General features: G+C 41.5%; 1 protein-coding gene across 1 annotated transcript in view; it reads right to left on the bottom strand.

The window, feature by feature from the left end:
* PDGFC (platelet derived growth factor C) overlaps positions 1–15,321 on the bottom strand; it is an 874,104-nt gene that overhangs the window by 329,345 nt on the left and 529,438 nt on the right. The gene's annotated exons all lie outside the window — the stretch shown is intronic.

Below are 15,321 nucleotides of genomic sequence, written 5' to 3' on the forward strand. Positions count from 1 at the left end.
AGTGTGGTTGAAAAACCAATGCATTGGCACAGTGTGGCCAACAAATTGATGCAGCGTCTGCAGTGCAGCTGAAAGATTGGCGCAGCTTGAGACTGAGCACCTTGTCACCCACGTCCGTGGCACCCACTTCGACTCTGACGCAAACCCTGCTGTGTGGCTGACGAAATCGATGCATCACCTGTTCATGGCTGGAAAATTGACGCTGCACCTGTTTCGCCACCACTGTATTAGACCAGTGTGCTTGGATTTTCAATGCATTGTATCTGTGCACCACGCTCTTCCTAAATGTGGCCCAGCTGTAAGGAACTGAGGCTGCGTGTCTGGAAATTGACACATTGCCTTCCCTCACAGTAAGGAACCGACGCATCACCTCCCCTGACAGTATGGAACCAACACATCACCTTCCCTGTGCTGCAGAAAGGAACTGACCACCACCTCCTCTGGCAGTAAGGAACCGATATATAAACCAAAGCATCGCTTTTCTTTTCCGGCTCCTCACCAACAGTGCGCCTGTTTTCGACTTTGATTTTGACACATCCTAGGTACTTTATGATAAAAGTGATGTATCCATAATATCCTATGAACTGAAAGTTCTGAACCTTTTAAACGTGATATATTTACTTGCGTATGTTCGATATTTGCCATTTTAGTCTTGTTTTAGTAGTGCTGCTATGTTACTGTGTGTGTATGTGCAAATGCTTTACATATTGCCTCTGAGATAGGCATGACTGCTTGTTGCAAGCTACCAAGGGGGTGAGCAGGGGTTATCTCCTTTACCCTGTCTAGAATTAGGGTCCCTCCTTGGAGAGGGTGCAAATCACTGCCAACTAGGGATCCCCATTTCTAACACAGTGCTTACCCGCATTTCTCTGTACTCTAAATATATTAGCATTAGCTTATCCACATTTGCCATATTTAGTTAACTTGTAAGTCCCTAGTAAGGTAAAGTGCACTATTTGTGCCCAGGGCCTGTAAATGAAATGCTATCAGCGGGCTGCGGAAGTGATTGTGCCACCTACTCAGTAGCACTTTAAACAAAACTCAGGCCTGCCACTACAGAACCTGTGTGTGCAGTAGTAAATTGCCATTTTGAGCTGGCAAGTTAACCTACTTGCCAAGCCCAAACCTTCCTTTTTATTGCATGTAAGTCACTCCTAAGGTAGGCCCTAGGTAGGGCAGGGTGCAGCGTATTTAAAAAGTAGGACATGTACTTTTAAGTTGTACATGCCCTGGTAGTAAAACATGTCTAGATTCATTTTTCACTACAGCAAGGCATATCTCTACCATAGGTTAACATGTTAGCATCTTTTAAGGGTTGTTTCCCATTGGGAGCAGATAGCAAATTTAAGTCTGGTGTCTCAGGACTAACAATTTAAAAACTCTTCTTTTAGTAAAGTTGGTTTATAAATTGTATGTATGAAAATGCCACTGTTAGAATGTTGACATTTTCTGAATTTAACCGTACTGTGCCTCTGCCCTTCTCTGAATACAGGTCTGGGGTTAGCTGGGCATTGTTAATTCCCTCTACGCAGTAACAAAGGGTGCTGGGGTGTGACATTTGCATCCTGATGAGCCATCACCAGGGTGATGGGCCTTCATGAGGTAGATAAGGAGGGATGAACTGACACTTGCACCCTAATAGGGCTGGTCCTGTACCAACTCATAGAGCTGCATGCCCGTCTATAGTTTGTCTGAAGCCAGGGCAAGAAAGGCAGGGGCCTAGTAATCTTCAAAGGCCTCTTCAATGTCTCCCTCACTTTAAAGGCACATTTGGATATAAGTACTGGACCCGTGACAAAAACAAATCAGAACCCTACTGGAACCAAGGACATTCTGCCTGAAAGAAGAGCTGCTGTGCTATAGGAGCGACTGCCACTTTGCCTCTTGCTCTGCTGTGTTGGCCTGCTGCTTTTTTCCTGGGAGTGAGCAGGACCAGATCAGCTTGCTACATCCTTGAACTCAAGATTCTCCAAGGGTTTTCTGACTTGTTTCTATTCAAAAAGTGTTTTTTCTTTTGCCAATATCTTTGACGTCATTTGCTAAATCCCTGTGAAATTTTCAAAACTAATGTGTTGAAAGTTTTGTGGTAATTCGTCAAGTGGGGGCTGTGAAAAAGAGGGGGTCTTAAAATGCATTTTCTTCATGTTAATTTCTGTAGGAAACAGTTGATGCAGCTACAGCCCAAACTGCTGAACGGAATTCTACCAAATTTGGCACAAATGTAAATCCTGGTCCAGAGTGCACTCTTTTTGTTAAATGGTGTAAATCTATTCAGTAGTTCCTGAGAAATGTAAACATTGCTCAGACATACAAATATCCCTGCGGAGGATCTGCAAACTCTCCCGATCTCGTGCCTGAAATCTGATTGGCTGCCAACAGTTCCAACCAGGAAGTGTTGGCAGCCATCTTGTGACTCGATTGTACAGAGTCACCAGAAAAAAGGTTGAAAAAGGAAAAAAAGTAGAAAATGGGGCAGGGTAGAAACATCCTGACCCCTAGGCCGCCTCAGGGGTTCCACAAGGATTCCAAAGGCCCATAAAAGCATTAATCCCCCAACTAAAAGTGAGCCAGGAGGTGCACTTGCAGAGTGGGGCATGGCCTGCATCCACCTCTCAGCAACCCACTGTGTAGGGCTTACTGGAGGTAACAGGTAGGCTAGTTGGCTCCTAAGGATCCCCACCAACAAAGGGGACTTCATCTCCCAACCAAGAGCATGCCAGGAGGCATGTTTACAGAGTGGTGGAGAAAGGAAGTGTGACCTGCTATCAGAACTCTGCAAATCTGCTGTGTGGGACTTCCTTGGGGGCTAACTTCTCCTCCTGTTACCTCCAGTAAGTCCTACACAGTGGGACTGCTAGGAGGTCTTTGGAGACCGCACACCATTATTCCACCACTCTGAAAACATCCCTCCTGGTGCACTACTGGTTGGGGGATAAAGTCCACTTTATTCCGGAGGGTCCTTGAGGACCAAGAAGACATCCTGGTACCTCCTGTAAGTCCTATGCAGCGTAATTTGTGAGCACTGGTTGGAGGCCTAGCCCCCTTTCTCCACCACTTTGCAAATGCGATTACTAGTTAAACAAGCATGTGCAATGCAATAGGTCTTGCATTTGAGAGAGTTAGATCTATTGGCGTTGTCAATGTAAAAGGTTTTCTCTAATGTTTTTGGGAGATTAGTGGATGTACATTGTGAGCAGTGGAATTATGTTGTATGTTGTGCAGTGAAATTATGTGGATAGAAAGTATGTGGTATTTAGAGTATAGGAAATATGTGGAGTGGGATTATGTGTTATGGAGAGTATTTATGTGGTATGGTAGTCTATGTTGTGGAGTGGTAACCTCAGGATTAGTCTTCCTCATTTCCATAGAGGCTTAACTATAAAGTCAATGAGACACAAAAAAGAAACAACCACAGAGGAGCACTTCTGGACTTAGTCAGAGGGATGAGCAGGGTCAGTGGCATCATGCAACTTTTCGGCCGCGCCGATTTTTTTGCATAATTATACATTTTCCACATTTGTCACATAATCCATCATCTGCCGCATAATCTGTAGAGTTGAACAAAAAACCTTGTTTCTAGCTCAAACGTTTCTAACGTTACCAAAAATCCAGCAACGTGTTACAGCATGGTGTAAGGCCTTTACAAAGCTGGAATGGTCACCTGTCACTTATGGCTAAATGTGGGTGTTAAATTGGTCCTAATGGTGCACAACCATTTCCATAGCAATAGGTCTCGCATTAGGTAAATGTTGAACTATTGCTTTTCAAATGTAAAAGAAATGCGGCATCCGCCTGCCTTTGTTTTTCTATATATTGACAGTTGTAGCAATGGCGGTACACCACGCTTTAGATGTTTAAACCTAAAGCGCAGAGTGCCGCCATAGCCACAAAAGTTAATGCAGTGTCGTACAGGGGGTAGGGCATGCCAGAGGAAGGATGTCAGCAATGATGGGAGTGAGGGGGTGTGAGCAGAAGAGGCAACAGATTGCCAACCAAAAAATACTATTGGTGATGTCCACTGAGAGGGAAGCAGTTACACACAGCCAGGACAGATTGACAATATTGACTAACCAGAGTAAATATAGAAAGACAGGCCAACAAACCAACTAGAAGCCCTGGTCATTTTAAAAGTCCATATCCTGAATAAAGCATGTCTCGAAGAGACAGCACAAGCGCTGCTTATGCGAGACCCAACAAGGGCCAGGTGTCACCTGTACTCTGGCACCTCGCACACAAGAAAACTATGGGGCACCTACAGACTGCTGTCCTATAAGGCTAGATGTACCCAGTGTGTGGTATTATACACATTAGAACAGGCTCTACCTGTGTGATGCTTCCGGGATGTACACAGTAATCTGAGCTTTGGCAAGTTTACATATTTAGAAATGTCAATAAAGCATTAGCTCGCATGAATAGACGTCGCCAACAGTAAGGATGTCATGTAAACATGAGCAGGAGTCAAAGTTACATAGAAGGGAGGGTTACAATGAACTGAAATGGAAAACAAGAACTAAAGAAGAATCCCTGAGCTGGTTCAAGTAGCCTGCTGGCACTGTATGGAGCTAAAAGCAAGACAGCATGTAATTGATTACAGAGCTGATGCATAGACCACCTGAAAACCTACAGTGAGATTCTACAAACATTAACAAATAATGAAAAAGTGCAGTGTGTGAGACAGAAATGAGCCCACCAGGAGCTCCCGAATATAGATGATGAAAAGTGTAAGTACAGGGTGACTGACGTAGGATGGGATGAAAGTAGCACAGAAAGAGGCAAGTGAGGCACAGAAAGAGGCAAGAGTAGTGCAGAAAGAAGCAAGATAGGTGCAGAAAGAGGAAGAAAGAAGCAAGAGAGGTACAGAAAGAGGCAAGAGAGGTACAGAAAGAAGAAGAAAGGCGCAGAAAGAGGGATAAAGGTGCAGGAAGAAGCAAAAGAGGTACAGAAAGAGGCAAGAGGGGTGCAGGAAGAAGCAAGAGAGATGCAGAAAGAAGCAAGAGGGGTGCAGAAACATGGTGAGACTTACAACAGGGACATGGGAAGGGTTGCTGTCTTATATTTGGCTAGCCCCATCATTCTGAGCAGTCGGTAAATAGTAAAACTGCCAGAGAAAAGTGAGGTTTAAGACATGTTGGCAAAGGGATTAGGGATTAGGCTATTTCATATGAGTGTCTGGAAAGATACACTTGAAGTAGTCCGTATAAATATAGGTGTCTGCTTGCAATGGGAAGTGCCCTCTGACAAGTTTAAAGGTCTGCATGCTCTCGCGACTCAAGTATGTGTCTATTTCTACATGAATTCTGACATGTGCTGTGAGGATGCTAGCTTAAAAACCTGGTAGCTTCCCATACAGGTGCACAAATCTTCTCATTTTCGCTTTAACATTTGGTCGCAGAGGGAGACATGTCTTACCAATGTAGGTGTCACAGAACCCTTCAAATAGACTGTTGAATATGCACGTGCCTTGTTTTATGAGCAGAAAGGAATACATATACCTCTTTCTACAAAACCTTAGAGAGCATGCAGTCTGAAACACAGGTATTCTATAATTTCTAGGTATCTTTTTATGTATCATGCCACTAAGAAAAGACACACGCATTGAAGCCTTCGGAAACATGGTGAGACTTACAACAGTGACATGGGAAGGGTTGCTGTTTTATGTTTGACTAGGCCCAACATTCTGAGCAGTCGGTGAATAGTGAAGCTGCCAGAGAAAAGGCTCTTCTATTATACGTATCCAATCACTCAGGCAATACCCATGCACTCATTCAATAACCCAGACACTACCTTTGCACTCATGCATTCACTGAGACACTACCCATGCACTCATCCAATCAACCAGGCACTACGCATACACTCATGCAATCACACATGCACCAGTCAAGCAGTCATCCAATTACCCAGGCACTACTATTGTAGTCAAACATTACAATATATTTAACAAATCTTTTTTATATGTATATATATATATTCACTAAAAAACAGGTTTCAGGGAAGTTATAAGTTAGAAATGAGCATTTAAAAAACCTCAGAAATTAACTGAAAAAAACACAGGTTTCAGGGACATTATAGTTAGCAATTAGCATTTTAAAAACCTTAGATATTCACAGAACAAAAACACAGGTTACAGGACAGTTATAGTTAGGCTGACATTACACTCATACAAAACTAGAGAAATCCAACCGTTATGGTTAGCTGAGCTAACTATAACTCACGCCCCTGCAATGCACTGCTGATGACGTCAAATATTACATCACTGATGACATCACTGATGACATCTCAAATGACATTACTGATGACATCACTAATGACATCATCCACATAATGTCGGAAGCACCAACTCAAACCCCTATATAACCTTCCATACACCCACTCCAGATTTCAGACTACCACTCTTGAAACTATTGACACACCAATACCAGTACATACATACCCAATCACTGATTGAAATGTATAAATACACATCCACTCACTCACCTATACAGCCAGACTCATCAGTACAACCACTGATATATCCACTCATACACCCATACAGCTACTCATACACTGCCAGTCACCCATAGAGCTACTCACACACCTACTCACTCACTCACCCAAACTTCGCCCCCAGCTATGCAAATTTATTCGTTGGCTGGTGGGAGGAGCAGGTAGCCTGGGCCCCCAGAAATGCCACTTGGAACAACAAAGTGGTGGCATGGAGCAGGTATATCGATGACCGGTTCCTTGTTTGGGATGGGTCAATAGCCGAGGCTAACGAGTACATACAAGTGCTTAATGATAATGAGTGCAATTTGAGGTTCACCGGAGAAGTGAATAATGAAAAGGTCAATTATTTGGACCTTCAAGTTAGTGCGAGGGACGGAAAAATCTGCACACAACTGTATCGTAAACCTACGGCTGGCAACAGTGTATTGCACGCCTCTAGCAGTCACCCCCGGAAACTCATTAACAATATCCCCTATGGGGAATTTTTAAGACGTAAGCGTAATTGTACTCAAAATGAGGACTTTGAACAAGCAGCCAGCGACAGTGTGGATAGATTCTTAGACAGAGGTTATAGTTCCAATCTCTTACAGGATGCCCTGAATGGAGTTAGGAAACTACCACGCAGTACCCTCTTTGTAAAAAAGATCCATCCTATCACAGACGGAAAATTCCGCATGATAACACCATATTCAGCAAACTCTTTTAAGTTAAGATCTATTTTGACCAAGCATTGGCATATTTTAAAAGCTGACCAAATTGTAGGGCCGGACATACCTGCTGTTCCTCTTATAACTTTCAAAAAGGCTAGATCACTACGCGACCATATGGTCCACAGCCATTTGAAGCCGATTGATAAACAGCAAGGGACGTTGAAAGATGCCAAAGGCTTTTTCCCGTGCGGAAAATGCAAAGCCTGCTCAGCTAGTAAGAGAACTCTGATATATGGTGTAAAAGGCTGCAAAGGAGGCAAGAGAATTAATAAATTCATGTCTTGCCACACAGATCATGCGGTCTACTGTCTAATGTGCCCTTGTTCTTTGAGGTACATTGGCAGTACCATCAATCCTGTTAAACTGAGGGTGTTGGAGCATATGCGGGCCATCGTGAATAAAGATTTCTCATATTCGGTGGCCTGTCATTTTGCAATTAAACACAATAGTAACAGGGACCTTCTGAGATACTTTTGTTTGGACTGTGTTACTGAAAATCCAAGGGGAGGCAATAAATTACAGACACTCAGGAGATTGGAATCTCGATACATTATCGACTTAGAGACTAGGGCACCAGGGGGTCTCAATATGGGAGAGGAATTGGCATCCCATTTGGGATAATGAGATTAATATTGGAAAATGTGATTGTTAAGATGTTTAAATGAATTGTAGAATAACTGTTACACTTTGTAGTAATATGAAGAATATGAGTTTAAGAAGGGTTTTTTATTAGAGAAGATGCACCTAGCTGTGAATCATGTTGGGCATTAGAAATGTTTGTGGCTTGTTTACATCTATTCATCCAATAATTTAACCTGAGACTTAGGCAGCTATTTAGGCTGCGATTGCCGATACACGGCAAGATTTTGAAAAAACTGTTATTGATAAATACGATATACGTATTTACAGGGACGTTGTGGTTTCACAACGTCATTTTTCTCAGGAATTTGAAGCTTGGATGAATAATGTCTATAAGCTTATAGTAAATTAATCTTCATTGGAGATTATGTTTGGTATTATATCTTTAGCCGATACACGGCGTGAATTGATGGCAGAATAGCCTCTTTGGAACCTATAATGATGAATTGTAAGGTATAACATATTCAAAGATGGCGCGCAAAATTGATTGTTTGCTGAAGTCCATTGTTTGTTTCTATGACCCTAACAAACACAGATAATGGTGCTGCGCAGCGTTTTCAGATGTGAACACTGACGAAGGGATCGCATTCCCGAAACGCGTTTGTTCTTTAATAAATCCTTTTGCTGAATGCTGTAAACCCCGTGAGTGCTGTATTTCTTCAGACCCGGCTGGGTATCTCAGAGGAAATTGGAGCCACTATTTGTCACGCGGGATACCACCGCGTAACAGCACCCGCTTTCTAAGAGTGACTCGTGCTATTGGTGTAACAGGAGCTTAGATATATATATATATATATATATATATATATATAACATTCTTAAACTTTTTAGAAACACTCATTATGATGTCATCAGTGATTCTATTTGAAATGGCAAAATACTTTGTCCTTTTCTATCTCGGTGTGGATGGCACTATGCTAATCCCATGCTTAAAGACTTTGATAGAAAAACAGACATTTGAGGTGAGCAGATTTCGAGTGTCGCTGGTGTTGAGAGTGCTCTAAGAGGAGCTGCTTTCCATCTAAATTTGAGAAATACCCAGAGTTCTCTCCTTCTTTTTTTGCATATGTATACATATATATAACATTCTTAAACCTTTTAGAAACACTCAGTCACTTTATGATGTCATCAGCGATTCCATTTAAAATGTCATCAGTGATGTAATCAGTGATGTCACTGACCATGTAATGCGTGATGTAATATGTGACATAATCAGCACAGCATTGCGGGGGCGCGAGTTAGTTAGCTCAGCTAACTATAACAACTGAATACCCCTGGTTTTGTATGAGTGAAATGTCAGCCTAACTATATTTTTCCTGTAACTTGTGGTATATATATATATTTATGTGTGTATATATTGCCTATTTGCGGTCGCCAGTAGGTAGTTTAAATTAGGACTTTGGGGCCGATTACGATGTCGCCAGGAAAGCATTCCCACCAAAGCGGGTTAGGAATGACTTCTGAATGATTCATATTCAGGGAGTCCTACCGACCGATTAGGATGTGTTCGGATGCTTAAGGACCCAGTTCGGTCAGACTCCCATTGACTTCAATGGGAGCCTGAATTCCAAACAAGAACACAGGCTCCCATATGGAAAAGGGGGTAGATGGGAAAATCTTAGAACCTGTGGTAGGCACCCCTTGGTGTCTGCCACATTGTGAATGGTTGGGAAGGGGGGTCCCTTGAACACACCCACAGGCACCATCCAGAAGCCTACGGGTGAACGGGGTTCTGCTACAGCTGTTTCATCTCGGTCAAACCTGTTCGGAACGACTATCCACATCGGTCATCGTACTCGCTCGTTCGGGAACCATCCCCATTGGGCTGTACAATTCGGCTCTGAATGACTCTGGCTGCCTGAATCCAATTCTGAACCGATTCGGAAAGCCTGGACACCTTTTTGCATCGTACTCGGTCGTCCGGAAAGGTGACCGATTCGGTCAGGTACAGTGGTACTGCATTGGATTTGCAGAATCCAAATCCCATTCGGAGCTTTTCCTGACGACATCATAATCGGCCCACTATTTTCCGTTAGGAAAAGCAATTTTTGGCTTGCTCATATCTTTGGCATCGGCTGATAAATCTTCATGACATTTTGAAAAATATTTTGATGCACACTTCAGCTGCTATCTGGAAAGATTCAGGTGATCCATCAAGCGGGGTCTGAGAAAAAGGGAGGATCCCAAAACACATTCTCTGCATGTTAATTCCCATAGCTATTTTGAACATGACTGCCACCCAAACCACTGAACGGAATCAATACCAAATTTGGCAGAAAGCTTGCTCTTGGTGCAGAAAATGTGCTTTTTGTGATTTGGTATAAATCTACTCTGCAGTTTCAGAGATATTTAAAGAAATCCAAATTTGTACACCTAGGGGTGCGGATTCTCCACTGATCCACCCAGGGTGAATTCGCAGCTCCACGCACCACAGGGGGACCCTTATTGGCTGGCTGCACCGTAAGAGAAAAGTTGCAGCTGCCATTTTATGTGTAGGTAAATGGTCGCCGGTGCTGAAAAGAAGCATGTAAAACAGACCACTCTCTACAACCTACATACAGGGGAATAATCTAAACATGCAGAATTTGGAATCACAACCAACACTAAATACTCAACTGGAAATAACACACTCAGCAGAAAATCTATGAACGGATGTTCTTTGCCTTTGACATATTAATCCCCAAAAACAAATAGAATGAAAACAGATCAGAGATAGAAATGAAACTGAAAGACCAGCAAAGAGCTTTTATAGGTATGATAATTAGGTTGTAGTTTATAAAAGTATATTTTGATAAAAACATTGTGAGTGTATATAAGCTGAATGAAAATGTGGACCTTCTGGAGACTATACTAGAAGGGAAAATCGAAGGAAGCTTAGATAAGAGCATTTACTAAAAATACAATGAGCAGGAAAGGAAAAAGAGAAGTTGGTATACTGAAAGTTTGGTAATGTTATTAAGCCAGTATGAATGAATAACCTTGAAATTAGATTTTGGTGTTTGCATACAGTATGTAATTTAATAGAATGTAATTTGTACAGACTCACACAGTCAGGCAGGCACTTACATATCCGGTTATACTTCCGCAAACCCACATAAGTACCCACCATTCATATAGCCAGACAGTGACTGCAGGCACTTACATATCCGGTTATACTTCCGCAAACCCACATAAGTACCCAGCATTCATATAGCCAGACAGTGACTGCAACACAGTCACACACCATAAAAACATTCACACACCCATTTACTCACCTATACATCAAAGTTTCAGTACAAGTTCGCCCTTAGAGCCTGGGAGGACATGCACAGTATGCAATCTGCACCACAAGAAGAGTTTGTGGAGGACTACTTTAGTACTCTTGAAAAGGAAGAAGCCTGATTGTAGTTAACCTCAGAATGAGGGCTCCAAAGTGTAGTGGGTTTCAGAAGGAGGGAGAGGAATGGAAAAATGGGTAAAGTCTCCTGAAGAGAGTTGGTATCCCACAGGCACAAACCTTTCTATTTGATATGGTGGAGGAAATACTGTCTCCTCCCAAATCCAGTCCCCTGAGAATCTGAAGGACAGACAGGCTGAATGGGATCTGAGGCCACAGCTGGGCTACCTGGGTGCAGGGGAGAGAAAAGGTGAGGTTAAGAGAACCTTGGAGTAGATCAGGGTAGTGCTGGCTGGAATGTTAAGGAGGTGCACTTGAAGGATAAAATGGTGATACACTCAGGCTGAAAAGGAGTGGGGACCATTACTGTGTCCAGTGCAGAAGAAAGAGTTCATGTATTCAGAGACTTGGTGGCTGACTTTTTTTAAATAGTTTTTTTTACCGAAAACTCAACCCAAAGCTATCAAAGCACTTTACATGAGCACCAGTTGCATTTATAGACATACACATTCATTTTTTAAATTTTTATTAGGCATGGGAGATTAAGTGATTTGCCTAGAATCACAGGATGTTGAACATCCCCGCTGAGACCCAAATTCGGTTACTCAGCTTCGAGAAGGACGCTCTAGCCGGGGTTTGATATGGACGGGTTATTTCTGAAGTAGCTGTAGTGGTACAGAGGATATTTTAGGAGGTTTGTAGAGATGCTTTTGATTTGAACTCATATTTGTGGTGATGGGATGGACAGCATGCTATCTCTAGAGAAGGTAAAGAGGTTGAGATATTCTACTATAAAGGACTTCCGTGCCAGTAAGTTTGAATGAACCCCAGAGCAGAGTGCAGGTTGAGATTCAATGTTAGTCTGAAACTGTGTGACTACTACTGGGAGGATTATGTGAGCTCGTTGTGAAATGTTTATTAAAAGTACTGTTGTTTTTTTAGAAAGGTGTTTCTACAATTTTATACTTTTTCTTTTTTTTCAAAGAAACTGAGAAGAAGCAACTTGAGGAACCTTTTCTTTTGGTATTTATTGGAGTTCTTTTAGCTTGTTGATCTGATACAGTTCAGTGGCATCCCCATAATCTCTTATAACTGTAGTAGGTGGATACTGTAATGCTTACATATTGCTTCAGATCTACTTGTATTCAGTTTTTCAAACTGTCTACCAGTAGGCAACATTTCTTTTATCATGCAACTTCCATGTTAGTGTACATCTTCAATATTTATAGTACACATTATTGCGTTTAAGATATAATGTAGCTTTCTTCAACTTATTAACATCTACTACTTCTTGACAGATGTTGTTGTTTTTCGTGGGCACACCATTCACTAAAATAACAAGTGGTTCTTGCAAATCTGTCTCTACACCCGCAGTTTCAATATACTGTTTCACATCTAAAGGAAAACACACAAATGTACCTTTAAGACCTTTCAGAAACTGAGAGGATGAAACCTTTAATGTTAGAATTTGCTTCGCCCAGAAAGTAATGTAAGTGATCCGAGGGATATTATTCACAACTCAGGGTTAGAAACAAAGCTAGTGTTCCTAAATTTCACTTAATATACTTAAGCTTAACATGACAATGAGACCAGTACTCATTTGTCCCAAAATTTGCAGAGGTAAAGTAAAGAGACAGCAGCATTGCTAGTTTGTGGGTTGGACCCTACTGTATCACTTTATTCCTGCCAAATAATCAAAATACTACTACACTCTGATTTATACTCAGGAGCATGTCTACACCTCCCTTGTACCTCTACATCTATTCCTTATTGTACATTTCTAGGAATTATCTCTTCTTTTCCTATGGTGGTACTTTTGTTGTAAAAAATTCAAGGTTTAGTGTGTTTCTGTATTTCTAAATATTTAAGTATGTTGATTGTTTAGATTAAATTGTCATGAAATATGGTAAAAATACATACTTGCAAAGTTATGATTTTTTTAAATATTAAGTTAATATAAGGATCACAAACACACCCATGCAGGTACTGATACATGTACTCACATACCTATAAATTCATTCGCACATGTACATCAGTAGGGTAAATGGAGCCACTTAAGACATTTTAACAGTGGCAAACATGTGACATTTCGCACAGTGAGGGATCACCTGACTCAAATGTTCACAGGCTGCTGGTATTCTGATGCCCACAGCTGATGAATGTTCTCCTAAATGTGCTCCAGTGGTGGAATATACTTGTGTACCTAGTTTCCTGGGCATTATTCAGTTGTACACCCTTTCATGAATTGATTTTAAGGACTTCCAATTGGAACTTGTCCCATGTGAATACTTCTTGGTAGTGCTGTTGGGTAGCTGTATGCCACAAATATTACACTGCACATATTTAACTGATACCTTATTTTCCCCAGAAGATATAGTACAGTGTTTCCAAACATCACTTTCTTGTGTGCTGTTGCCAAGATATACATGCATGATTTTGAAGTGATTGTGTAAAAAACTATAGTTGTAAATAGTTAATAATGGTTAATAATAGTTAAATTAGTTGTGATATGTTTATTTGTAGTGAGTGCACAACCACAGTTATTCTTAATTGCAATGAGATAATGTGGAGATGTGGGGGTTTATTCTACAATCTTTGATTGTATTTCCCCACTGTTCAATCATGTCTCCTTAAAAAATACATGGTTTACGGTGTATGAGTAAAGAAGCTGAGAACAGTAAAAAAAGGGAAAATGAAATACTTTCTTATATTAATGCATACCTTTACAGTAGGAGAAATTATGAGAAATGTCTGGTTATTTCTTAGAATTACGTTTATGTATTTTTGAAATTGTAAGTTACTTTTGTAATTTTACTAGTTGTAAAACTAATAAATATTTTTTTTTCTTTTTATGCAGATCAATGGAACCATCTATTGGGGTAATGCACATTACTAATTAGTTCTTGTAGTATAGTTACATAACTTTAATTTTGAGGATACACACCCAAGGACTGATTACTACAGTTGCTAACATACATAGCCACACATCAGTACAGCAACTCACACAACTAGCTAAACACAGATAGAGGTTCTAACAGACACAGGCTCACACTGATAGAGCCACTGACACATCTAGACACATTGATACAGTCACTAACACACCCAACTACACACTGATACAGTCACTGCAAAATGCAGCCAAACACTATTGCATCCATAACATACCCAGGCACACACTAAAACACCAAGGAATATACCAATGTAGACACTTACACACCCAGGCATACAGCAGTGCAGACACTGACACAGCCAGCCAAATACTAATGCAACCAATAACACACCCAGGCACACAACTGATGGGCACACTGACACACCCAGGGACTTTTCAATGCAGACACACACACACATGCATACAGCAAAGCAGATACTAACACACCCAGCCAAACAGTCATGTATCCAATAACACACCCAGGCATACTCTTATGCACACAACAGCATGCCTAGAGACTTACCAAAGCAGACGCTGTCACACCCAGCATACAACAATGCAGACTCCGACATATCCATCTAAGCCCTAATGCATCCAATAAGATACCCAGGCATACACTCAAGCATACACTGACACCCTAGATACTTGTCAATGCAGACACTGACTCGCCCAGACATATCAAAGTAGACAGCGACACACCCATTCAAACACTAATACATCCAATAACACACCCAGGTAAACACTGATGCATACACTGACACACCCAGAGACTTACCAATGTAGACACAGACATACCCAGGCATACAGCAATGCAGTCACTGACACATGCAGCAAACATTAATGACACAACACAGCATACACTGACACACACACTGACATACCCAGGGACATACTAATGCAGACACTGACAAACAGAGGCATACAGCAATGAAGATACTGACATACCCAGCTAAACAGTAATGCATCCAATAACACACCCAGGCACAAACTGATTCACACACTGACACACCTAGGGACTTTTAAATGCAGACACTAACACACATATGCAAACAGCAATGCCAACACTGACACACCCAGCCAAACAGTAGTGTACCCAATAACACACTCAGGCACAAAGTGATGCATATGCTAGCACACCGAGGCGCACACAGATGCATTCACGAACACAACCATGCATTCACCAA

Source organism: Lissotriton helveticus, chromosome 2_1 (genome assembly GCF_964261635.1).
Source record: "Lissotriton helveticus chromosome 2_1, aLisHel1.1, whole genome shotgun sequence".
Classification (NCBI taxonomy): Eukaryota; Metazoa; Chordata; class Amphibia; order Caudata; family Salamandridae; genus Lissotriton; species Lissotriton helveticus.